The sequence below is a fragment of the Durio zibethinus genome, chromosome 5, assembly GCF_047325235.1.
Source record: "Durio zibethinus cultivar Kanyao isolate XHJ-2024 chromosome 5, ASM4732523v1, whole genome shotgun sequence".
In the NCBI taxonomy this organism is placed as follows: Eukaryota; Viridiplantae; Streptophyta; class Magnoliopsida; order Malvales; family Malvaceae; genus Durio; species Durio zibethinus.
The window spans coordinates 19,270,646-19,296,880 of record NC_143166.1 but is presented as its reverse complement, the minus strand read 5'-3'; the positions used below and the strand labels follow the sequence as shown (position 1 = coordinate 19,296,880).

The 26,235-nt window shown below is 29.2% G+C and overlaps 1 pseudogene; it reads right to left on the bottom strand.

Moving 5' to 3' along the window:
• Positions 1–3,507: 3,507 nt before the first annotated feature.
• On the bottom strand, positions 3,508–3,962 carry LOC111281552 (two-component response regulator 24 pseudogene; annotated as a pseudogene).
• Between the last annotated feature and the right edge of the window lie 22,273 nt (positions 3,963–26,235).

The window sequence follows — 26,235 nt, the reverse complement described above, 5'->3', positions numbered from 1 at the left end:
TTAAAAAAAATCTAAATAAATAAAAAAATCCTAAAAGTTTAACAAAAGTCTAAAAAATTTCAAAACATTTAAAAATTAAAAAAAAAATTGAATTGTAAGATTAAAAAAATGAAAAAATTTCAGATTTTTTAATAAAATTTTTATATGTTTTCAAAAAAAATTTTTATTTTATCTATTATCTTTGTGAGTTGTTTTTGAATTTTGAAAAATTTTAATTGTTATTAAAATCATCATTTTTTTTAAATTTTTAATTTTTTTTAAATTGTAAGATTTTTTGAAAATTTATAAGCTTCCTTAATTCTTTATAATTTTTTAAAATCTTTTATAATTTTTTAGAATTTTTAAAATTTAAAATTTTTTTGAATTTTCTAAAATTTTTAATTATTTTATAATTTTTATAAAATTTGAAATATTTTTAGAATTTTTAAAATTTTAAAATTTTTTTAGTTTTTTTTTTAATTTTATAATTTTAAAAATTATTTATAATTTTAAAAATATTTTAGAACATTTTAGAATATTTAAATTTTTTTGAATTTTCTAAAATTTTTAAAACTATTTTAGAATTTTTAGAACTTTTAAAAATTTTTTTTGTATTTTTTATAATTTTGAAAAAAAATTTATAATTTTTTAAATATCTTTTAAATTGTTTTTTAATATTTCTTTTAATGATTATGTGGCATTAATGATGGAATGCTGATTGAATTTTTTATGCATGTTAGTATTTTATTAGATATTCATGCTATATCAGTAAAGTTGGCTAATAATATTAGTTTGAGATACTAATGTGATAACAAATTGAAAATTCAGGTACTAATGTGGTAGTTACAAATTTTTAGGTATTAATATGACAAAAAATATAAAGTTTAGGGACCAAATATGTATTTAACCATTTATAAATTATATTTTATTTGAATATTTATTCATTTTATTTTTATTTTTTTTATTTTACTTTGAATAATTACACTTTGTCGCGTAAACATTTGATCAAACAGTACATGAATAAAAAAGGCTTTTGCTAATAATAATAATAATAATAAAGAAGTAGAACAAGGCTTGATAGTTGAAGAATTTTAAAGGTTAAATACCCGCATCCCTTGCATTCACATGAAAAGCATAAACTTTTTTCCCAGAAAGAAGGGCAAATAGATGGGCATATGAAATCTATTAGGATTTGCCTTGAATCTCATAATCTCACATCGAAAGTTAGTAAGTTTTGAATTTGTCCAGCATCCCACATCGAGAATTTAGTAAAAGTATAAGGGGTTTCACCCTTATAAATAAGGTATTTTACTTTTAGTTTGGTAATCCCAGAGAGTTATACACTAAGAGAATAGCTAAGTGAGTAGGCTATTAAAATGGTGTAATTGGGTTTTGGGTTAAGTTATGAGTAAGGAGTTTTATGAGACTTTTCTCATTCTAAAAGTCTCACAATTGTAAAGATTTATTTGATAGTGGATTAGGTTTGGAGTAGGCCATTTTGAGTTGGGCCGAACTAAATATATTTGTGTGTTCTTTTCTTGATTTAAGCTTACTGTTTTGTGTATGATTGCTGCGTGTGGGTTATTGTTTTTCTCAACAAGTGGTATCAGAGCTGTAGTGTTCCCTAACAAGTGGTATTAGAGCAAGGTTCGAGGTTTAAGGTTCGTGGACCTAAGAGATCGTGAAGCAGTGTTTGAAGATGTCTAAAGAAGGTATGTCTAGTATGCCTATGCCTAAGTTTGAGATTTCGTTATTCGATGGAAAGAGTAATTTTATGTTATGGCAAAGTACGATTCAAGATCTGTTAGTACAATAAGAGTTGGATCAAGCATTAGAGAGTAGTAAGCCTGAAAGAATGTCTGATGCTAATTGGAATAGGATTTAAAAGAAGGCTGTTAGTACTATTAGATTGGCGTTAGCTCAAGAAGTAAAGTATAGTGTGTTGACTGAGAATACTCTGAAAAGTTTATAGGATAAGTTTGAAGGTATTTATGCTTCGAAGTTGTTAACTAATAGATTATGTTTGAAGATGGATTTGTATTCTCTGAAGATAGAAGAAGGTATGAGTCTTCATAATCACCTGAATGAGTTTAATAGATTAGTTTCTCAATTGCTAGCAATTTATGTTGATGAGTTAAAAGATGAAGAGAAGGTTTTAATTTTGTTGTCATATTTGTCCAAGTCTTATAGGCCTTTAGTTCAGACTGTGTTGGTGGGCAGGTCTACTTTGAAGTTGGATGATGTGACTACCCTATTGAGTGAGAATGAAAGGTTTATGATAGCTCAGAACTCATCACCTAGGAGTAGTACACTAGCTGTAGAGGGTTTTGATTGAGGGAAGACTCAAAAAAAGATTGATGGATCAAGAGAGAGATCCAAGTTAAGAGACAGAGATTACAGTGATATAGAATGTTATTATTATGGTGAGAAGGGATATATCTAAGTGCGCTGCAGGAAACTGAGAAGGGATATGGCTTCTTTTAAAAGGACGAATGATGAAAAGAAATCAGATAAAGAAAAGAGTGATACTGCTGCTGTCGTGTCTGATGATGATGTTGTTTTGACAACTTATGTGGATGAGACTCAGACTTTGAACAGTGATAAAGGTTGGGTTTTAGATTCAGCTGCTACAATTCATGTTTACAATGATAGGAGTTACTTTGTGGAGTTGGATGAGAATGAGAAGTATAGGGATATTGTGGTTGCTAACAGAGAAAAAGTGCAGATTTAAGGCATTGGGAATGTTCGCCTTAGATCTCACAATGGTGTTGTTAGGACACTTCATCATGTAAGGTATGTACTAAGTCGTCACTACAATTTGATTGCTTTGGGCGAGTTAGCTTTTCGGGGGTACACATATTATGGTAGTAATGATTGGTTGAAAGTGTACAAAAATGGTAGTATGATTCTACAAGGGAATAAGGTCAAAAATCACTTGTACATACTTGATGAAGGCTCAATTGCTGGGATCCCTATGATGAAAGAAAAGAAGAAAGGTAAGCGTGTTAGCTTTGCAGATACTATTAAAATGTTTCAAGATTCAAGTCAATGAAAGATTTGTTAGGATTTGCCTTGAATCTCATAATTTCACATTGAAAGTTAATGAGTTTTGAATTTGTCTAGTATCCTACATCGGGAGTTTAGTAAAAGTATAAGGGGTTTCACCTTTATAAATAAGGTATTTTGTTTTTAGTTTGGTAATCCCAGAGAGTTAGATACCAAGAGAATAGCTAAGTGAGTAGGCTATTAAAAGAGTGTAATTGGGTTTTGGGTTAAGTTATGAGTAAGAAGTTTTAGTAGACTTTTCTTATTCTAAAAGTTTCACAATTGTAAAGATTTATTTGATAGTGGATTAGGTTTGGAGTAGGCCATTTTGAGTTGGGCCGAACCAAATATATTTGTGTGTTCTTATTCTTGATTTTAGCTTACTGTTTTGTGTATAATTACTGCGTATGGGTGTTGTTTTTCTCAACAAGTGGTATCAGAGCTGTGGTATTCTCCAACAAAATCTCTCTAAAAAGTTAATTATCAAGGTTTGATCTTTTATAGAATAGAGGTTAGCTTAGTTAATGTCAAAGGCTTCTCTTGGTAGTCATCAAGGCCTGACTCCATAAATTCTCGTTTACTTCTTCTGATGAGTGTGATGAGACACCCACGATGATGATGCATATGCCCATTTCTCTAAGTTTTCTGGTCGTCTATCATCAAATGAAGCAAAGTTTCCAAGTGTCGGGCAATATTGAATGGATCAAAATATACATATATATGCCTAGGAAGTTTATACCTCGATACCATCCATGACTTTGCATATCTCTATCCATCAGTATCAGGTCAAATTTCTTTCCTGAGAAGTGAGTATCCATAGCTTCCTTGCCATTTCCCATCTCCACAGTCTCAATGCCATGCTTGTTTAAAAGTGTGTTGTGAATCCTTTGGTTCAACAAGTTGTCATCTACAATTAGCGCCATGATCCTCTTCACCATTTAGTTTTCCTGGTAATTCCAGTTGCTTGACATTTGACAATAATATTAAGTGAATACTAATTGTATCTACCTGTGTACATGGATAAAACAAACAACACAACTAAACACTGCTATGTGAACCACGGATAAGGACAAGCAATGCAGGTAAAACACGACATGGACATGGCAATATAATAATTTTCAAAAAATAAATATAAAAATATGCAGGTAATAAAAAATATTTTTTATATTTTTTATATAAAAAAATTCAATATGAATACTTATACTTTTTATTAATGTATAATCAAATTCTTCACATAATTCTTTTGTTATAACACAAAATATTTTTTATCAAATGACTATATATAAAGCAAAATAAATTAAATTTATTTATTCTTTTGTTTTAAATCAAAATTTACCTTGTTTGTTACCACACCGTCGATCTCAAATCCAGATAAAATAAAAAAAAATTATAATAGAATGATAACCAACATAAAATATAATATTAGAGTATTACTATTTTAAATCAAATTAAATTTGATAATAGTCTATATAGTTCTTTGTACACTTATTCATAAATTATTTATGCTTTTGAATGATGATTGCTTACCTTAAAAGTTTTTTATAGTATTAATACTATATATTTTTTGTATTTATCCATGAATTAATTATTTTTAATTAATTATTTGTATAATATTTACATATTTCTTTGTCTAAAATTTGTATAATTGTTAGACTTTTAAAACTGAAAATTTGACTATTTGATTTTCTAATATTGCATTTATTTCAATTTAAAAGTGCAAAAAAAATCCAATTTAAAAGTCTCCCGCACGTCCCTTCTCCACCCTCTTGTTAAAACCAATACAAAAGGACCCAGAGCCTTCTTTTTCTTTCTTAATTTTTTTCGTCTCTTTTATTTTCTTCTTTCTACCACGTCCTTGCACAATTATCGACCGCTGTATCAGCGCCATCGTCCAGCGTCGACAGCCATTCATTGGTGTCGAAATTTCTTCAAAAATACCAGAAAACTCCCTCAGGCTCACCTTTCTTCCTATCCAACTAGATTTCCCGATAAAATAAGCAGAAAATCCCAAATCTACAAAAAAAAAAAAAAAACGACGACTTCCATCCTTTTTCTACCTTTTCCCGCCACCAATCCGTGTCCAAGCGTGTGTTGATCATGTCAGGACCCTGGTACGTATTTAGTACGTATTTCAATATACCGACGGCATATCCATGTCGAACACTGGTACATGAGGTGTTCCGACGTATCGATGCTTCTTAGTAACTGCTTTCAAAAGCTAGCATGCATGTACTTCCTTGAGGAAATGTCTAGTTTTTCTTCGCCTCAGTTTCTAAAGTTGCTTATCCATTTCAGGATTAAAAAATATATATTTGATATTATTAGTATATAAAATTTATATATGATAACAATGTCATTTTATTAATGAAATTTTTTATAAAATATTAAGTTTTTTGCATTTATTCTAAAGATTTTTAAAATTGATATTTGATAATTAATAAGTTAATATCTTCTTATATATTAACGGTATATCACATATATAATATATCTAATATATATATATTATATAACAATATATACAAAGCGTTTATATAAACTACTCCTTTAAATGACACATAAATTAGTTTTTTAAAAATATATATATATTTTTAATTACAAATTAAATAATTTAAAAATTACAGTAATTAAATTTATCTAAATCTTTCAACAATTTTTTTATCTTGATTTAAAAAATTTATGTAAGACATTAAAAATTCAAGCAATTTTGTGTAAGATTTTGTAAATTCAAAAAAATTTCATATTAAATCTTTAAATAATAAGATTATCAAAATAATTATATCCATTTAAACTCTAATTATCAAATTTATATTTCAAATAAATGTAAAAAATTTAATATTATCTTTATTACTTATTATATCCATTTTAAATTTTAGTAAATTAATTTAAAAATTATCTATTTAATTATAATTGCTACTAAAGAATTTTTCTATAAATTTAAGAATACAAATATAATATGTTATACATCAAATTTTTTTATTTTTTCAGTAACTTTTTTTATTGTATATTCTATTAATATTGCAATTTTTTTTTGTTTATAAATTTTTTTTAAGATATATTTTATTGTTATTACAATTTCATTCATATGAAAAATAATATTTTTTTCAATTTATTTTTATTTTTTCACATATTTTCTAACATTTTTCATATTTGGTATAATAATTTTGTCAAGATTACTAAAGTGAGAATGTGTTAATACTTTGTTATTATTTAATTTTTCATTCCATAATATATATTTTTATTTTTTTAAAAGAATATAATTTATTTTATTTGATATAATTTTACAGGTGTATAAATATTATTATAAACAAGAATATCCAAAGAAAAGACAATTTTTTTTCTGTTTTTAGGATGTTAATTTTTAAATGATAGATCAATATATATAAATTTTATATATATTATGAGTTTTAAAGATTTGAATATAATTTTAAAAAGAAATTAATTTGTATATACATATATATATTTATATTAAATAAATAAGATTATTTTATGCAATGCATGGGTTATAATTTAGTTAATATTATATAAAATACAAACTAAAAAATTTTAGCTTTTACAATTTTTTTTTTCTAAATCACGGGTAACTTCTATGGTAATGAAAAGTTGATATACGAATTGATCCATTTGGAAAAAAAACAATATAGTTTTACTATATTATATTTTGATAGCAGAAGTGTTCAACAGCCTAGTGATCCATGAGGCCTATGGGCTTGGTTAAATACAAGGATTTTTAAGTTTGGGCTTGGATTGTCTCAATCGGTATAAATTTTTTATATTAAATCCTTTTATTTAAATTTAAATTTTAAAATATATTAAAATAACAAAAATATTTTAGTAATAAATTTAAATAAAATAGAGTTAAGTGGGTGGGTCGGATTGGGTCTTGGGAAAGCCTCTAGTTGTGTTAATCCAACTTGACCCAAGAGGAAAATGTCTTGTTGACCTTTCCTTTGGGTCTAGTGAGAGGGAAATAAGAGGAAAAAATTGAACGAATTTGCATATTTTTTCTCCAAATTTGATCTTTTCAAATTGCTGAGAAAACTCATTTTCTACTTAAATATTAAACTCTTTTTTTTTCTTTTATTTCTCATGTTTTGTATCAAACACAAAAAGGAAAAACTATTTTCCTTCATTTTCTTTATTTCTTCCCTCTATTTTCCTTCTGTTTTTTTACCAAACATGATGAAAAATTATATTTCATTGCACCATATGCAAATGCAATAAAGCTTTATTCAAAAGGTATGAGGGGTTGGTGCTCTCTTGCTCCTGTGCATGAAGTAAAAATTAAGGACTAAAGAGAAGCCTACCTTGGGGGAAAGTTGAAGCTGTAGGTTGAGACTACTGAGCCTGTCGGTGTGTTGTGTTCTAACCTGTATAAATTAAGAAATTTGCTTTGGTGCTTTTATGGCAGTAAGGCCTCCGCACTTTGATCGTTGCGACCTTAAGGATTACTGTTAGGGAATGGATGATGGCATTATATATAATGGTGTTAAGTATCTATTCCCCTAGTACGTATTCTTACTTAGCTATAAATTGTCTGCTGACTTAGCACTCTCGGAGTGTTTGCAATCTACGCATTACTAAAACAAATTTGGGAATTTAGAATCTAACGCTAACATAAAATTCATTACCCAATGCTAGCAAAAAGTCAGTCACAACATCTGGCTTACACTAACTACGGTTACTATACTAGGCCATTAATTGTTAGGGGGCTACTAGTTCGGTGAACTTGGATTACATTTGGAGATCTGATTCTCCTTTAATTACTTTATTTGAAAGATTACAAAAAATGCTAGATTCTTGGGTTTAGTTTAACTGAGAGAAATATAAGATTTTAGTATTTGGTTAAGAAAATGTAAGATTATCTAAAGACACTATTATTATATTATGCATAGTTATATTATTAATGTCACGTGAATAACATGTGACAAATAAATTGTTATAGAAATAATATGGTGATGTTAATGGTAGGTGTTGGGGGTATTCAGTGGTCAAAAGGGTATAATGATCTTTTTTTCTATTAGAAGCCTTTAACAGACAACTAGGGGTAATTTCGACATTTGTGCCAACCTAATATGTCAAGTTGGTCTGACACATCTAGTATTACATCAGCTCATCACTGTCCTTATTATCCTCTAATGGTCCTTTATTACTTATCTATAAATATGAAGGTCCAGACACCATTAAGGCAAGTTTATACAACTCTTATTTCTCCTTATTACTTTCCTTTTGACTTCACCCATTCTGACTTATGCATTAGAGTGCAAACACAGAAAACACTCCCTACTTTTGCCTTTAACTACCTTTTTCTTCTATCTTTCTAGGATCACCCTAAAATCAGAGCTCGACACAAATGTTTGGCATGTCAAGTAGGGGCCTTTTCTACTTACTAGCCAAGCACGAAACTATGCCACTAAGGAAGAGAATCGTAAAGGAAGGAGAAACAACAATCCTAGCTAAAATAGAACACATAATAGTTAACATTTAGAATGACCTACCCCACCATAAGCAAGTCTGATCATGGAACAATTTCTTACCTTGACTGAACATATACAGTCCCTTAAATAGATGTTACAAACTATAATCCCATCATAAACTTTGAAAGTGCTCGATTTAATCACCTTGGTCGAGGACCCACGATAAGATAACCAAGCTATGAGTTAGAAGCCTCAGTGGCCTCCAGAGAAGAGGAGCATAACATTCAAGTTCACCATTACCTTAGCCATAATTCGACACATGCTACAACCCAAAAATCTAAACAGACAAACCCTGAACTTTAACCAAATAAGGATTGGAAAGCTCAGATGCAAGCCATGGAGAAGAACTAAAAACAAAAGTAGTGGCATTTGAGGACAAGCTTAAGTTCTTGGAAACTTTGCCCTTCACCAAAGAAATCGATAGAGCCATGCCTCCCAAAAAGTTCAAAATGTCGACCTTAGAAACATACAATTGTACTTTTGACCCTTTTGATCATTTAGAACTTTATAAGATTAACATGATGATGTAGGGCATAAATGAAACTTTAATGTGTAAAAGCCTGGCTACCATTCTGAAGGGCATAGCTTAGTCTTGGTACAACAGCCTAGAACCAAGATCAATTACAATATGCAAATAGTTCAGTTACTTTTTCTTGTCTAGATTTGTGAGTAGTCAAAAAGCAAAAAAGACAACTCTAAGCTTAAAATTGATTCACCAAGGTCGCAATGAATATTTGATGTGTTATGTCAGGCATTTTAAAGTGGAAGCTCTACGTATTAAACACTTGAAGCAAACAGCCGTTGTAGCCATTTTGACAAGTGGACTCAACGACAAAGAGCATCACCTTAAGTTAACCTTGTCGTTAAAACCATTTAAAACTCTAGTCGATGTCCTACTGATAGTTGAAAAATATATAAATATTGAAGCTATAATGAAAAACAATTGAGGTGAGAGAGACTCATCCCCCTTCATCGATGGTCGAGCTAAGAGAGAGGCTCATTCTTCCTCTTCAGTTGTAAGAAAGGAAAAGATTTCTACGATCTTTCCCTAAGAAAAAGACAACATAGGGCTAGAAGCCCTAGTAAAAATAAGAACTACACTATACTGAATATCTATCTTGAAAAGATTTTGATGCAAATTTAAAGAAATCCCAACTTCAAATGGCCAAAGCTACTTAGATAAAAAAAAAAAAGAGATTTGACTAAAAGATATGCATTTCATAGAGACACAGGCTATAATACCAAAAAATAAGTTGACCTAAAAAATGAGATTGAAGCTCTAATAAAAAGAAGGTAGCTGAAAAAGGTTTGTAGAGCAGCAAAGACAAGGCCAACCCAAAATGGACTATAGATAAGATCGAAGAGAGCCCATATAGGCAAAGAAAGAAAGCCAAAAAATGGAAAAAAAGAAGTCTAAAGAGACAAGTTGATTCAAGAGTCCAAACTAATAACAACAAGTTAATCACCGAGGTGATTGATGTGATCACTTGAGGCATCTCTATCTTAGGCAAAAGAAAGTTCAATTTAGGCATGGTCATGGCTATAGGCACTTAGGTAAAAAAAAAAAGACTAGAAAGATGAACTAATCTCATTTAGCCTAAAAGATCTTGAAAGAATCCAGCACCCATATGGTGATCCTATAGTGATCACAGTCATAGTGTATAACTATGTAGTTAAGAGAATCCTATTTGATAATGAGAGCTCAATCAACATTATGTATTGTAACATTATGAAGAAGATGGGACTTGGTAAAGATCAATCGTATTCGATCACCACATCATTAGTAGGATTTGGGAATGAACAAATACTGGTGAAAAAAACCATCAAGCTACCAATTTCATTCGGGATAAAACTGAAGACTATCTCCTTAATCATAGAATTTAAGGTTATCGACATCTCATCAGCCTCCAACATGATGTTGGGTTGACCTAGCCAATTTGTTGTGTGACTTATAAGCTCAGCTTCCCATCTGAAAGTGAAATTCTCAACATCCAAAAGGTTGGAAAGGTTAGGGAAGACCAGTTCAGTACACGACAGTGTTATGTCATAACAATGAAAGGAAGGACTAAAAAGCATATTGACAGTTCAATCGAGAATAAAAGCACTTAAGAAAGGCAAATAGCAAAATTCGACAAGAAGTAGAAAGCCACAAGCAAGAATATAAAACATAAGATCGACCTAATAGAAGTATGCTCTTAAGTCTCTTCAAGCTCTTAAGCTCTAACAAAAAAAAAACTTTTATTTTATTTTTTATTTTTTTTAGATAACTCCAAAGACAGCCAAGCTCTTAAGCCTACGTGACAACTACATGTCATTCAAATCGAGCTAATAAGCTAACCAAAATACAGTATGAAATAAAAAATATATACCAATTTTACTACATATATATTTATCAAGTCATCAACAACATATTGATCATAACGTTGAGATTTATTTTCGTATGAAATCATCCCAACCTGACTGAACAAAAAAGAGATAATTAATCAAAGACCAAACTTCATCACAGCGTTTTTGATAAACATGTGTAGATCGAAGCCAAACTTAATCATACGAATCAACTAATTCAACTTATGAAAGATAACGTTAACTTATTCGTTTGGACACCATCCGATATGCTTGGAATCAATATCGAAGTAATGGTCTATAGGCTGCATACTAATCTCGAGGGAAAACCAATTTGGCAAAAGAAAAGAACTTTTGCTTTAGAAAGACAAAAGCCATTAAAGAAAAGGTTGACAAGTTACTGTAAGTAAGCTTTATCAAAGAGGTCTACTACCTTAAATGGATAACCAACGTAGTCATGGTCAAAAAACATAGTAAAAAATAAAAGATGTGCATTAACTTTATCGACCTGAATAAAGCATGCACAAAAAAGATCTTTCCTCTCATTAGCATAGATCGACTAGTAGATGATAGTGTCAAGCATGGCTTTCTCAGTTTTATGGATTCTTATTCCTATTTCAACCAAATCAAGATGCTAAAAGATGACAAGGAAAAGATGGCTTTTATTATCAAGAAAGGCTTTCATTGTTATAGGGTGATGTTTTTCAAATTGAAAAATACATGGATGATATACCAAAAGTTGATAAAAACGGTGTTTAAAAACTAGATTGATTGTAACATTAAAGTATACATGGATGACATGATAGTCAAAAGCAAGAGCTTGATAGAGTATTTGGAAGATCTTAGAAAGACCTTTAACACCCTAAGAAAGTATAATATAAAATTTAACCCAAGTAAATGTACTTTTGGGTCATATCAAGAAAGTTTCTTGGTTACATGATTAATAAGAGGAGGATAAAGATGAACCCAAAAATGGTTCAGATGATCCTAAACATGAAAGCACTGACCATGGTTAAAAAAGTTCAGAGGTTAATTAAAGAATAGTTACCTTAAGTCGATTCATGTCTATAGACACTAAATTTTATCATGGGAATTCTTCAATATCATTGATCTGAGCTCATTTGCAAACATAGTCCAAGACCATTTGAGAGAACCATTTACAATCTATAAAAAGTTCACAAGTTTGCTTATTTAAAATCTAAAGTCAACTCAAGTCAAATTCGATCGAACTAAGTCAAAATTACGTAAAACTTTGTCAAAATGGATAAGAACCCAGATCAATTTTAAAAATTCACATCTTGATTCAAACCAATATGGTTTAAAATTAAATTTAGGATCTTTGGAAGTACTAAAATTTTCATCATGCCCTAGGAAGGATAAAATTACCAAAATACCCTTATAGGGGTATTTTCAAAAATTAACCTTTTCGAGCTTGGATTTTCATGAAACATTGTAGATCTTAATTTTATAATATTTCATGATTTTTGATGCATTTAAAATCACAATAGTACCTCGAGAAGGGTGAAATTACCAAAATACCCTTATAAAGGTATTTTTGTAATTTGGCTTTTCCAACCTTAGATTTTTGTGAAACTTTTCATATTTTAATTTCATAATATTTCATGATTTTTAGTGAGTTTGAAACCATAGAAGTACCCGAGGAAGTGCAAAATTATGAAAATACCTTTTAAGGGGTATTTTCGTAATTTAACCTTTTCGAGCTTGGAATTTCACAAAACTTTTTAGATATCAATATCATAATATTTCATGATTTTTGGTGCTTTGAAATCATAGTAGTACCCTAGAAAGTATGAAATTACCAAAATACACTTATAAAGGTATTTTCATATTTTAACTTTTTCAAGCTCGAAATTTCATGAAACTTTTCAAATCTCAATCCTATAATATTTTATAATTTTTGGTGCTTTAAAATCTCAAAAATTATCATGAAAACATTGATTTCTAAGAAAATATCCATAAATGCCAAAATTTTGCACTATGGGTAAAATGGCCTTTTTATGGGTTTGAGGGACATAAAAATTCAACCTTTGCTATGTTTAATGTAGGCCATTAGATTTTTTGCTGACTTTTGATGCAAGGGCCAAAGGTGGCTTCTTGAAAAAATAGAAAAGGAGAAACTTTGCCCCTTGGATGAGATTTCATCATAGGGCCCTCATTGAGCTAGATTGGGATCTTACTCTTTAAATGGGGGTGTGCTGAATAAAGCATAGAGAAGAAGCTACTGGAACAAAGGAGGAGAGAAGGAGGAAGCATCTGAAAAAAAAAGAGAGAGCACAAACAAAAAAAATGAAAGCTGAAAACAAAAAATAAAGTTTCAAAGGTGAGCAGCCCATATAACGGCACATGTATGCTGTTATTATTATTGCTTTTACTTCATTTTTGTACTAGTTATGATCTTCTCTGCAAAGTGTTTTCATTTGTTCTTTGCATGCTTGGACCTTAATGTGAATGTGGGTGAAGTTTGAAGCATTACATGTTATATGTTTCTTTTTTTTTTTTTTACCGAATGATTGGAGTTCCATTTCCTATTTTTTGTTATGGTCAAATGGCCCCTACCTCTTCCAATGGCAGTTGTTGCAATCAGCCTCATTCTACAAAAGATTCATGGTCTTTGCTCTACCATTTTTATGGCTTGCTTTTAGCAGTATAGCTGGAATAAGTAAATAAACATAGAAAGTAGCTAGACTACCAAACTAAGCTGCTAGATTTCCTATGAGCAGCCATAGTTTGGTTGTTCTTCCACCTAGATTTGGAAAGCTATTTCCTTTGTTGCCTATAGAGGTTCCAGCATCACTTTAATCTCTTTTCTTTGCATAAGACTTGGGTGTACTGATGGTAATGAAGGGCTCATAGTCAAAAGCTTCTAGGGAACAATGGTGGTGGTTGTTAAAGGAAAAGAGGAAAAGGTAAATGGCCTATATGGGGGGAGGGTTGAATCTTTTTTTGACTTTTCGAGCTTGTTGTTCACATGGGACTTTTACAAAAGCTCTCAAACTTCAAATTTTTCATGTTCTTTTTAGCAATACATGGTCCCACCATGGTATTTTGTCTAGCTTCCATGTATGATGAAAAGATCAAATGCAAGGCATATACTATTGTTTTGTTTGCCCAACATTTTGATGTAGTGGAAACATCAATGCCTTCCATGTTTCCATCATTATTTTGTTACTTAGATTGCTTTTACACTTTTGGTTCTTCAATCCATACATACTTATAGGTGTAGAGAAAGTTCACTTGTATATGGGTTTAGATTTATTGTTATTATTATTATTATTATTATTTCTTCTTACCTTCATCAAGAAAAGGCTATTGCATGGTGTAAAAATAATACATAATGACGATAATATTAATAATGCTAAAATGAATAATAAAATAATTAGGGTGTAGGAATATTTAAGCATCCTTTTGTATATTTATTTTAGCATGATAATCATATTTATTTTTGGATTATGCTAAGGTTTTGAATGTCTAATTCCTTTGTGCATGTATTAGCTTTTAAATTGATTTGTTTATGTTATTTGAATACATTTTATGCATATTAATTGCTATTTGCATTTCAAAGATTTTTACTAATAATAATAATTTCATGCTAAAAAAATATAATTAGTTATATAAAGAATATTAATTAATTTTTAAAAATTATAAAAACGAGCTTGCTCCGAAAGTCTGCGTAAATGTTGAAACTTTTTAGAGAGATTCATAAAAATCTTAAAATTCAAACCCAAACTTACCTAAAAAGTCAAACTCTTTTAAATTTATAAGAATTTACATGAAAACCTTTTATAAACTAATTTGTTCTCAAATGCTGCCTAGACGTTGGGGTATTTAGAAAATTTTATTTCATTAAAGATTTTCATAGATTTCCATGGATAAAAAAATAAATTCATTTTGTTAAAATCTTGGTTATAAAAATACAATCATACTAATAATTGGACAAGATTTTTAAATATAAAAATTTGTACCCAAGCTCTGTCTAAATGTTAGAGAGTCTAGGTGGTTTCTTTATATTTGAAATCACTGGTTTTAAATTCTCACTCAATCATCATTTTTGCATATGTTTTCATGCATACATATATATTTGTGTTAGTTATGCTGGTTTAATATTAATCATATTATTATATTTTTGGTTTTACCACATAAAAAGTTTTTTTCTTAGAATTTTTTTATTTTAAACAAATAAAATTAAAAAAACATTCTATGAAATATAATTGATTGGTACTCTGTCTAGATGTTAAAGAGTCATCGATAATTATTATTTACAAATAATGTTATTTTATTTTTAAAAGAAATGTTATGGTAAATCTTGAATGGAAAGACTATCTTCGAATTTCATCTTTATGTCAAAGACTTTAAAGGTATTGCTTTATTTTGAAGATTTTCGTAATATTCCTAAATAAAGGATTTTTTTTAAAACTAGCTTTGTTTCTTACAAACAAAGGGAATTATAATTAAATTTCATGTAGGAAACCATTTTTGTCCAAAATTACAAATAGTGCATAATTAATTGATACAAATTTATGGGCATTGTGGGGGTGCTAATCCTTTCTCACACTTAACTGACACCTAAACCCAATATTATTTTTTGTAAACCAAAATCATCTTTTTGATAAAGCTTTAAACCTAATTTATTGTTTTATTAAAAAGATTAATTTTTTTGGGTGGCCAATCACACCCTAATAAAGATTGGTGGCAATTCCTAGTGTTTTTCATGATTTCTAAAATATTTTTACATTTAGCAATCAAGTATTCAAACCGATACGTTAGGACAGCTTGGTGACTCCACTGGGGAGGTTTGAGAGTTAAGCCAAAATTTTAATTATGCACTATTAATAATTTTTGAATTTAATTGGTTTTATTTGATATTTAATTTAATTCCATTTATCTAAATTTTTTCAAAAAAAAAATATATATATATATATATATATATATACATGTACAAGTTAATAAATAAAATAAATTGCATGTTAGTTATTACTTTATTTTGGTTTTGTGCCTATGATTTATTTATGACATTTTGATTAATATGATACTTCGCACACGTTAACATATGCATCTATATGCATGAGCTCTAGACTCGGGCTCCGTCATTTTTAGGAGAAAGTGAAGTAGTTACGCTCTCATGAGGTGATAACCTCTACAGTTGCTGGCAAAATACTTCCACTCAAATTGAATCCTTTCTATTAGTAACCTGTAATGGGTGAAGATTAGGGAGCCTTACTAGTCTATTATAGATGATGATATGAGAAAATAGTCTAGGAACCTTTAGACATGTAAATTCTAACCCAGCATATCATGAACCCTAAGGGTCTAGCCTAGAATAGAGCCATGTTGTCCTTATCAAAAAAATTACCCAAAAGTTAGGACACTATATACATTCTATTATTTTGTTATATGGCTGTTATATTGTTTTCATTACTTGTTTGTTTTGAATTATTACGACATTTTATTTTCTTTGATTTTGCTGCTTACATTATATAAGCTTTGTATTTTAGGAAAGAGTATTTATTTTAAGTTAGTTATCAACAAGACAAGACAAAAATAAAATAAAAAGAAAAAATGCCAAAAAATTTTTAAATTTGAATCTTTTACATTTTCATTTGATCTTTTACATACATTTTTAACATGTTTGAAAAAAAGAAAAGAGGAAATAATGAGGTAGTATATACACCCCATCCCATACATCCTTATAGATAGTACATGCATCCTATCTGATGTACATCATAATAAGATAATATATACATTGCATCCCATTCACATTAGTGGATAGTCATGCATCCCATTTCATGCATATGTTGATAAATGCACATGCCTCATATGCACATCTTAATAGGTAGTGGGCACATTCCATTTCATTACATATTTTAAGGTAGTATCAGTTTCATTAGGTCGACATAACATAAGCATTACATTCCATGTAGAAATATTGCATGCTCTTGATAGGTTCATGCATCCCATACAAGTATGTTGCATTAGTCATAGGAATATATCTCATCACTCATGTAAGTATGTCATTGCATTTCATGCATAAGGATTCATGGATGGTAGGGTTTTATAGAACATGCATTGCATTTCATATACCACCATCCCATCCCTGCAATATAACATGACATTCCTTGCATATACATTTATGGATGATGAAATTTTTATTATTTGTGGCCTGTACATGTGAAAATTCATTTTTCTTAGGCATATTTGCATTTCATGACATTTTTTACATCTTTTTTCATATTCATGTGTTCATAAACATGCTCTATGTGTCACATAAGTTAGAAATTGTTTCTGTGGCATTCATTCAATAAGAGTAATAATATAAAACTTTGGCTTAAGTCTCGGAATAAAGTGTCTATCTTCATGGAAATTAGAATGCCAAAAATGGGATATCAATTAAAAGTAAGGATTAGTGTGTTGGAATTGAATCAAAAGGAATTTGGGCTTGAGCTTCGGGAGATGAAATAACAAATCCCTCAATTAGCAAAAATGGTTAAAGGTAGTGGTATGGGTGAATTTGTTACTTCTCAAGGATCGTTGTCAATTTCAATTCCATCAAATTAAAATCAACTGGCTCTAGTTGGTTCCAATACTTTTTCCAAGCATATTAAGGCATTGGGTAATTTAAACAGTGACCAAAGTTTGGGCGAGCTCAAAGGAGGAATGGGGGAATTGGCTACATAAATGACTGAACTCAAAAGTGATATAATGATTGCTAGAGAAGTGATAAAAGTGCAGTTAAGAATGACAAGATTAAGTTGAATGATGCAAAAGGAAATACATTGAAAAAGAATAACAGGGAGATATAAGTAGTCACATTTGAAGGGCATCTACCTAAAGTCTTCATCCCATGCAATTCTTATCCTTTTTATCAACCTTACTTCCTAGTCATAGGCAGTATCTTTCAAAGCCCATATCTTTGTCAACCAAGCCAACATCTAAGTTTTCTAGCAGATCCTCATCTTTTAATGACCATTAGTGATCTTGTCCCTACACTTGAGCCTATTACCTGACCAATAAAAAATTAAAAAAATGACTAAAAGAAGCTTCTAATCCCTATTTCTCACTTTTTGCCTTTGTTAATAGAAAGCTGATACCTCACTCTTGTGCCTTTGAAAATAACACCTATTCCATCGATAAGGAGTTATGATCTTAATAGCAAATATAATTATCATATAAGAGCAATTGGCCATTCAACTGAAAAATATAGACAGTTAAAGGAAAAAGTTGATGATCTTGTCAAGAATGGTATTCTGACTCTAGCACTGACGGAACAATGAAAGTTGACTTTGTCCAGTTACAAAATATGAAAAGTTGAAATATGAAAAAAGGTTCTGAATGTTGAAAGATTAAGATAAGACGATTTTCTTTTAAATTTTTAACTTTTTTATGTATGACATATACATGGTGTCCTTAGGAGTTATTTAAGTTAGTCTTGTTAAACTTTATTTCAGAAGAAACAATTGTTTTTTTATTTTTCTATGAAATTTCATCTCTATGCATTTGTTGGAATAACAATACCCCATAATTAATTTGCAAAATTATAAAATGGAAAGCATATCACAAAAAAAAAAAACAAAAAATAAGTCTTCTCAAAGGTAAATTTATCATTTTTTTATGGTGAGAATCTCAAAGTAATTAGTGATTACTATATAAAAAAAAAAACCTAATCCAACACCACCACACTTTTCCTTGACCACTCTTATGTTTTAATCCTTTTGAATAATTTTACTCACCAGTCATAATCCTTTAAGGGATATGAATTTTCACTAGTGAACCTTGTCATCATTTGATATATTGAAACCATAATCTTTTTTTGGACAATAAACAAAATAGTCCAATTTTGAAAATTTATTTTTGGAAATTCAATGTGTATCAAATTTGGCCAATATGATTGAACCATCCAAACTTTTTCGATGACATAGACATAAAAATTACCTAAACTTTCTTTCTCAAGTAACCGTTGTTTCGTGTCTTAAGGTACAGTGATTAAAAAAAGCAAAATTCCTTCTCACCTAAGACAATTTGTCTCATGCCTTAATACATTTTTCCTTATGCCAGACAATTTGGAACCAAAATAAGCCTTTTTATGATTTGTGCCCTCAAATTTTAGACATCTCATACGACCTGATTTTCATCGTCATAAGAACCTTGAGTAGGAAAACAAGATAGGGCATTAGTCACACAAAAATGATTGAGGGTTGTAACAAAAAAAATAAAAAAAAAAAAACAAAAAAAAAGAAAAAAATGAAAACAAAAAGAAAGAGAAGCCTTTTATCTATTTATTCAAATACATTACTTTCTAATCAAGTGATTGTGTTTGAAATGATGAATGGCCATCTTTCTCTATCCTTCGCTTATAGAAAATTTATCCATTTACTTCCCATTTGAGCCTATTAAATTTATTGTTCCCCAAATAAACCTCGACTAAAGATCGCTTTTTACATTGGGGGAAAAATAAAGATATCTTTAAAAACCCAACTTTAAAGAAAATGTCTGATATTAAGAATGTCTAACATGCACTTCAAAAATACAGGTCTGAGGTAAAAAGTTAATGAAGTTTCAAGAAAATAGAATTCAAGAAATTGGTTGCTAGAAATAAAGCTAAATATTCTAAAAAAGAGGGAGAGAAAAGAAAAAGAGAGAAATAAAAAATGGTTATGACATCATGCACTTAGAAAATTTGAACGAATTCTAATAAAGTCCTAATAAATTCAAAGTTTTGGAAAGAGGGCCAGAAAAAGCCCAAAATAAAAAATGCCAAAAAAAGAAAAAATTGTTGAAATGAAAATCTTTCTTTGAGATCATTTTTCTAAAGAGAACTCTTATTCAATCTAAGTTTTTATACTTGAAATGACAAATGACTGTCTTTCATTATTCTTTCACAAATGTAGAAATTTATCCCTTACTACCCATTTGAGCCTGATTAAATTTTTTTGAAATAAATCCTAACTAAGGATCACTTTCCACACTAAAAGGCAAAAAAGGAACACATTTAAAGGTTAAGAATAGGGATCTCCGAATGGAATCCTATATGTTAGGGTAAAGGCTCAATATGAAAGTTCATAATAAGTTTTAAATCCATTTAGTGAAAGGGAAAAAAGAAAAAAAAATGAAATGAAAGGAAAAAAAGAATAAAAGAAGAAAAAAGAAAAAAAATTGAATAGGTGGAAAGCAAAAAGGAATAGACCTGAGAATGTATCTTTCGAATGAAAAAATGATCCTTGGTTTTAAATACCCTTAAATACTTGTTTTGGGCCTTTCTATCCTTTTTTTTTAGGACAACCCTGAACCTTAATCTATGTTACAACATTTGAAAAGTCCATATTGGATCAAGTATGAATGTTTAAAATTGAAAAGTTTTCTCTTAAAAAAATGACTATGAATATTTTGAGTCCCCATTTATTACATAATTTTTTGTTTGACTGTTAACCCTTTTCAAAAAATTTTTTTTCCTCTTTTGGATTAGTTTTGAATTTTTTAAGTGCATGGTGTGTTAAAAAAATAAAAACAAAAAGCCAAGAAAGATAGACACATGGCTTTTCATTCAGACAATGCTCCTTAAGATCATTAGCCTAATTACCTTAAATAATATATTTTTGAGCTTATTTATCCATTCTTTCAGAACCCCAAACCTTGGCCTGCATTATGTACCTTGAAAAATCCATTCTGATCAAATGTGGACACTTGAATTAAAGAGTTATGTCCCTAAAGATTTTACTAAGTTCTTCATTGTTTTAAAAAAAAAAATGCTTTAAGGTGTAAACCCAAAAGGGCGGTTTAGAGCTACAACCACTCTTGAGACCCTAAAAGAATTTTAGAGTTCTAAAGTCTATCCATAATAGAAAGTTGTATGTAGTACCCATTAAAATCATTGCCTTTTTCTCTTCCCATATCTTTCTCGAAACATATTGGTTACTTTTGATGCACATTAAAGTATCATGTTTTCAATAAAAGAAAAATGTTTTAGAAAAATTATCTCTTTTGTGAACCTAAGAGAAATCCTTGCAACCCTTGTTAAGCCTTCCTTGAAATATGCCCATTAGTGAAAAATTTGAATTATCAATCACCCTATCCATAAATATTCTAAATAGTAATAATAGAACCTTCTTTGAAATATGCCTACTAGCGAAAAAATTGAATTGCCAATCATGCCATACATATGCATTTCAAATAGTAATCATCAATTTACAAAAGATTCAAAATTTATGTGTTTTTAGTTTTTCTCATTGATTACGAAAACACTTTATGTGGGATAATTTTGTGATTACTTTGGAAAGGTTGGAGATTAGTTGAGCATTTTTGTACAAGGTATTAAGATCATTTTTTAGTGAAAAGTAAATCTTGAAATATTGAACAAAGATTTTTGAAAAAAAATTTAAAAAAAGGTATTTAAATTTGCATCAATTGAAAAAAAAATTTAATCTACATCCTACACAAAGAAAAAAAAAAGAGACATTCGCATCACTCATATTTGTACTTGCATTCACAACTATATCAAAAAAGGACGTTCGCATTTGCATCACTTGCATTTGCACTTGTATAAGACATTTGCATTCGTACCATAAGAAAGAAATTTGCATCATAGCATCTGTATCCTAAGAAAAGTATTTGTATGGGCATTTACATGAAACGACCATTGTCATTTGCATTATAAAAAAGTCACTTACATCAAGCATTAACATTCTTGCATTCACATTGACACTTGCATTCACATCATTTGATGGAAATAAACATTTGTATCATGATCATATATGTCAACTTTGTAAATAGGAAAAAAAAAAGAAAAAAAGATGAAAAAAATAGTTTGACAAAAGACTAAAATGTCAAAAAGGTTTGAAAAATTGAAAAAGAAATGATCTACAAAAAAAGAAGGGATTATTGAACACATGAGATATGATACAAGATTTAAGCCTAAATTAGCTGGCCTTCAAGAAAAGATTTAAGCCCATATAAGCTAACTTTTGATGAAATATTAAGCCTAGATTAGCTGGCCCTTAATGAAATATTAAGCCTAAATTAGCTAGCCTTCTAAGAAAGAATTAATCCCAGATTAGCTGGCCTTCAAAGAAGATTTAAGCTTAGATTAGTTGGCCACCAATGAATATTAAGCCCAAATTAGCTGAACCCCCCAATGAAATATTAAGCCTAGTGCATCTGCATCACCATAAAGAAAAAAGGCATTTACCTTACTTGCATCTACATCTTAAAAAAAGGACATTTGCATTTGCATTGCTTGCATCTGTATCATAAGAGAGACATTTATATTTGCATCACTTGCATTTACACCATAAGAAATAAATTTGCATTTGCACCATGGCATTTGCATCCTAAGAAAATGTATTTTAAGGGCATTTATGTAAAAGGAACATTGATATTTGCATTGTGGAAAAGTCACCTATATTTGCGTTAAGCATTCACATTGATATTCGTATTCATATCAATATTTGTATTCGCATCATTTGATGAAAATAGATATTTATATCATGATTATGTTTGTCAACTTTGTAAATATTAGAAAGAAAAAAGGGAAGAAAGATAAAAAAAGAATCTGGAGGTAGTTTTTAGATAGACAAAACTCAAATAGGTTTATCAAAAGCTGAAGATTTCTAAAATAAGAGGAAAGACAAACAACTAAATGACAAACAAAAAATTTAAAAGGTCATGAATACCAAAAGCAGCTTCTAAAGTTTGAAAGGACCGAATTAGTTTCAAAAATCTAGTTAACATGAATGAAAGTGTATGATATAATTGCATTTTTATTTTTCATCACAATCATTACATACATCATATACTTCTTATGATAAGTTGCATTGAAGGTTTCTCTTTGAGACATCAAAAAGAATTAGCATTTTCAAAACAAGAATGATGTTCCTGAAGATGAAATGTTACCTCAGCACCATTTTCAAAATTAAGTCTATCAATTTATGGAGCACTTGATTCTTTATTTTTTGACTCACAACTAAGTCTTGGTCACATTCATTCTTTGATCCGTGGTTTAATTCAAGTCATTTTCATTTTTTGACTCGTACTTTAATCTCAATCATTTTCATCTTTTGATTTGTGGTTTAATCTCAGTCCTTTTCATTTTCTAACTGTGGTTTAATCCCGATTGTTTTCATTCTCTAACTTATGGTTTAATTTCAATTTTTTTTTATTTTTTAACTCATGGTTTAATCTCGATCATTTTTATTTTCAGATCTATGGTTTAATCTTGATCGTTTTTGTTTTTTGACTTATGGTTTAATACTGATCATTTTTATTTTTTGACTCATGGTTTAATCCTAGTCATTTTTATTCTCTAACTCGTGGTTTTGTCTTAGTTATTTTCAATTTCTGACTTGTGGTTTAATCTTAGTCATCATTTTTTCTCTAATCATGGTTTAATTCCTATCTTTGTCATTTTTTGACTCATGATTTAATGCCAACAGTCATTTTTTCTCTAACTCGTGGTTTAATCTCAATCATTTTCATCTTCTAACTTGTGGTTTAATCCCAATCATTTTCATTTTCTGACTTATGGTTTAATCTCGATTATTTTCATCTTCTAGTTCATGGTTTAATTTCAATCATTTTCATTTTTTGACTCATGATTTAATCTCGATCATTTTTTTTGACTCATGATTTAATTTTAGTTATCATTTTTTCTCTGACTCATGGTTTAATTTCAATCATTTTTATTTTTTGACACATGATTTAATTTCGATCATTTTTATTCTCTGACTTGTGGTTTAATCCCAATCATTTTCATTTTTTGACTCACGATTTAATCTTGATCATTTTCATCCTCTAATTCATGGTTTTATTCCAGTTATTTTTATTTTTTGACTCGTGGTTTAATCCCGATCGTTTTCATTTTTTGACTCATAGTTTAATCCCAGTTGTCATTTTTTCTCTAACTTGTTTAATCCTAATCATTTTCATCTTCTAACTATGATTTAATCTCGACCGTTTTTATTCTCTGACTAATGATTTAATCCCAGTCATTTTCATTTTTTGACTCATAATTTAATCTAAGTCATTTTTATATTCTGATTTATGGTTTAATCCCGATCATTTTTATTTTCTGACTCGTGCTTTAATCTTGGTCATTTTTATTCTCTGACTCATGGTTTAATCCTAGTCATTTTCATTTTTTAACTTATGGTTTAATCGATGACTAGTGGAATCATATCATTGTCATTTTGCTTGAGCTAACCCTTTAGGTTTTACCTTGAAACTTTCGACCTTTCCAAAACTTTACTAGAAGACATGGCTAAAAATGCGTACCAAAGAAAGCCAAAGAAAACTTTAAGGTCAAAAAGCTTTTGAGAGTGAAAAATTTAGATCGAACTAAAAGTAAGAAAAATAAAAGTATGGAAAATAAAAGCCTAAACAACCTTTTATATAGCTAGGTCATAGATCAAATGAATGGTACTAACCATGCCATGTGTCAAAGCAAAGATAAGAAAACATCTTTTTATCTTCCTTCTTTAATTTTTTTTGTTTAAACTACCTCCTTTTTTATTTAATGAGTTAAACCGGATGAATCCCAGGTTAGATCAACCAGACCAAACAATCATTCGAGATAGATTGGATGCCTAGTTTGTCATCCAAGTTTGAAGTTGAGACTCAAATCCAAACTCCAAAAATAAAACACAAGTCTCACGTCGGCCAAATGAACTCCACCTTTAATTTCAGACCATTATGAATAATTAACACCTAGGTAACTTTCAAGTCAGTTATGCATTCAACCCAAGATATACGCGTAAGATTAGACCTCTATAAGGTCAAACATGGATAAAGGCTAATTGTCCCTGTCATGACGTTTAGATCTGGAGATCTATTGCTAGACATTGACTTTAGAAATCACCACCAATCTTTTTTGTGTAGGTGCGATTAGCCACTTAAGGAATCTATCATTTCAAGGAACACCTAAGCTTGACTAAGGGTTCCTAAAAGAATAGGTTCGGGTCTATTAACCAGAATAGGTTTGGGAGTTCGATTACGAATAAAGAAGGTTATAGCACCTTCACAACTCCCATCGAAAGATGGTACCAGCTTAATTTTGTGTTATCCAATAAACATTAAAAATTTTACCAAGTAATTAATTATTGAAAATTATTCTTAATTAACTCCAATACTTTTGGTAAAAAATTAAGAAAAATCTACTTACCTCAAGAGTATGTAAGAAAACTACTGTTTCACTTGCAGAGGCTCCATCATCGAATTATTTAATATAAAAAAAGGTTTCAAGAAAATAAAGAAAGAAAAAAAATAATGATTCAATTTTTGATATAAATCTTTTTCTTTAAAAAAAAAACTCATTGCTGTTGTATAAGGAAAATTGATACTTTTAATTTTCCTTAAAGCATTTGGGAGTTTTTATTTTAAGGAAATTGATACTTTCAACTTTTCCTTAAAATGTTTTTCTTGAGAATTTTTGTTTTTAAGGAAAATTAGTACTTCCAACTTTTCCTCAAAATGTTTTTTTTTTAATTTTAATTTCAAGGAAAATTGATCCTTTCAATTTTTCCTCAAAATACTTTTTGAAAACTTTTATTTTATAAATTTTGTTTTCAGGAAAAATTCATACTTTTAACTTTTTCCTAAAAATGTTTTTTTAACAATTTTATTTTCAAGGAAAAATTGATACTTTCAACTTTTTCCTCAAAAATATTTTTTTTAAAAAAAAATTATTTTTAAGAAAAATTGATACTTTAACTTTTCCTCAAAAATATCTTTTTAAAAAATTATTTTTCAAGGAAAATTGATATTTTCAACTTTTTCTCAAAAAATACTTTTCGAAATTTTATTTTTACGAAAAAAAATTGATGCTTTCAATTTTTCTTCAAGATATTTCTAGAATTGAAAATTTGATTTTTGAGGAAAATTGATACTTTCAACTTCTCCTCAAAAATGCTTTTCAAATTTTCATTTCTTTAGGAAAATTGACCTTTAAAACATTTTTTTTTATAATTGAAATTTCTATTTTCGAAGAAAATTGATACTTTCAACTTTTCCTTGAAATTTTTATTTTTATAATTAAAATTTCTATTTATGAAGAAAATTGATACTTTCAACTTTTCCTCAAAAAGAATTTGAAATCTTTATTTAGAGAGAAAAAAATCATTGAAGATTTAAGGATGTTTAAATAAATTAGCTCACTTTAGTCAACAAATAAATAAAAGAAAAAAAAAGGGAAAAATATATATACATATATATATGATGATAATAATCAATAAATAAATAACAAAAATGAGGGAAAAAAGAAAAAAAACCTTTGGCAGCTCAGCTAAACGGCTCTACAGAAATGCGGCTCTAGAGATGGAAGCGGCTTAAACGGCTTAAAGTATGGCTCGGCTTGATGGCTCGAATGGCAGGGTCAGACCCTTGGATCAACAGT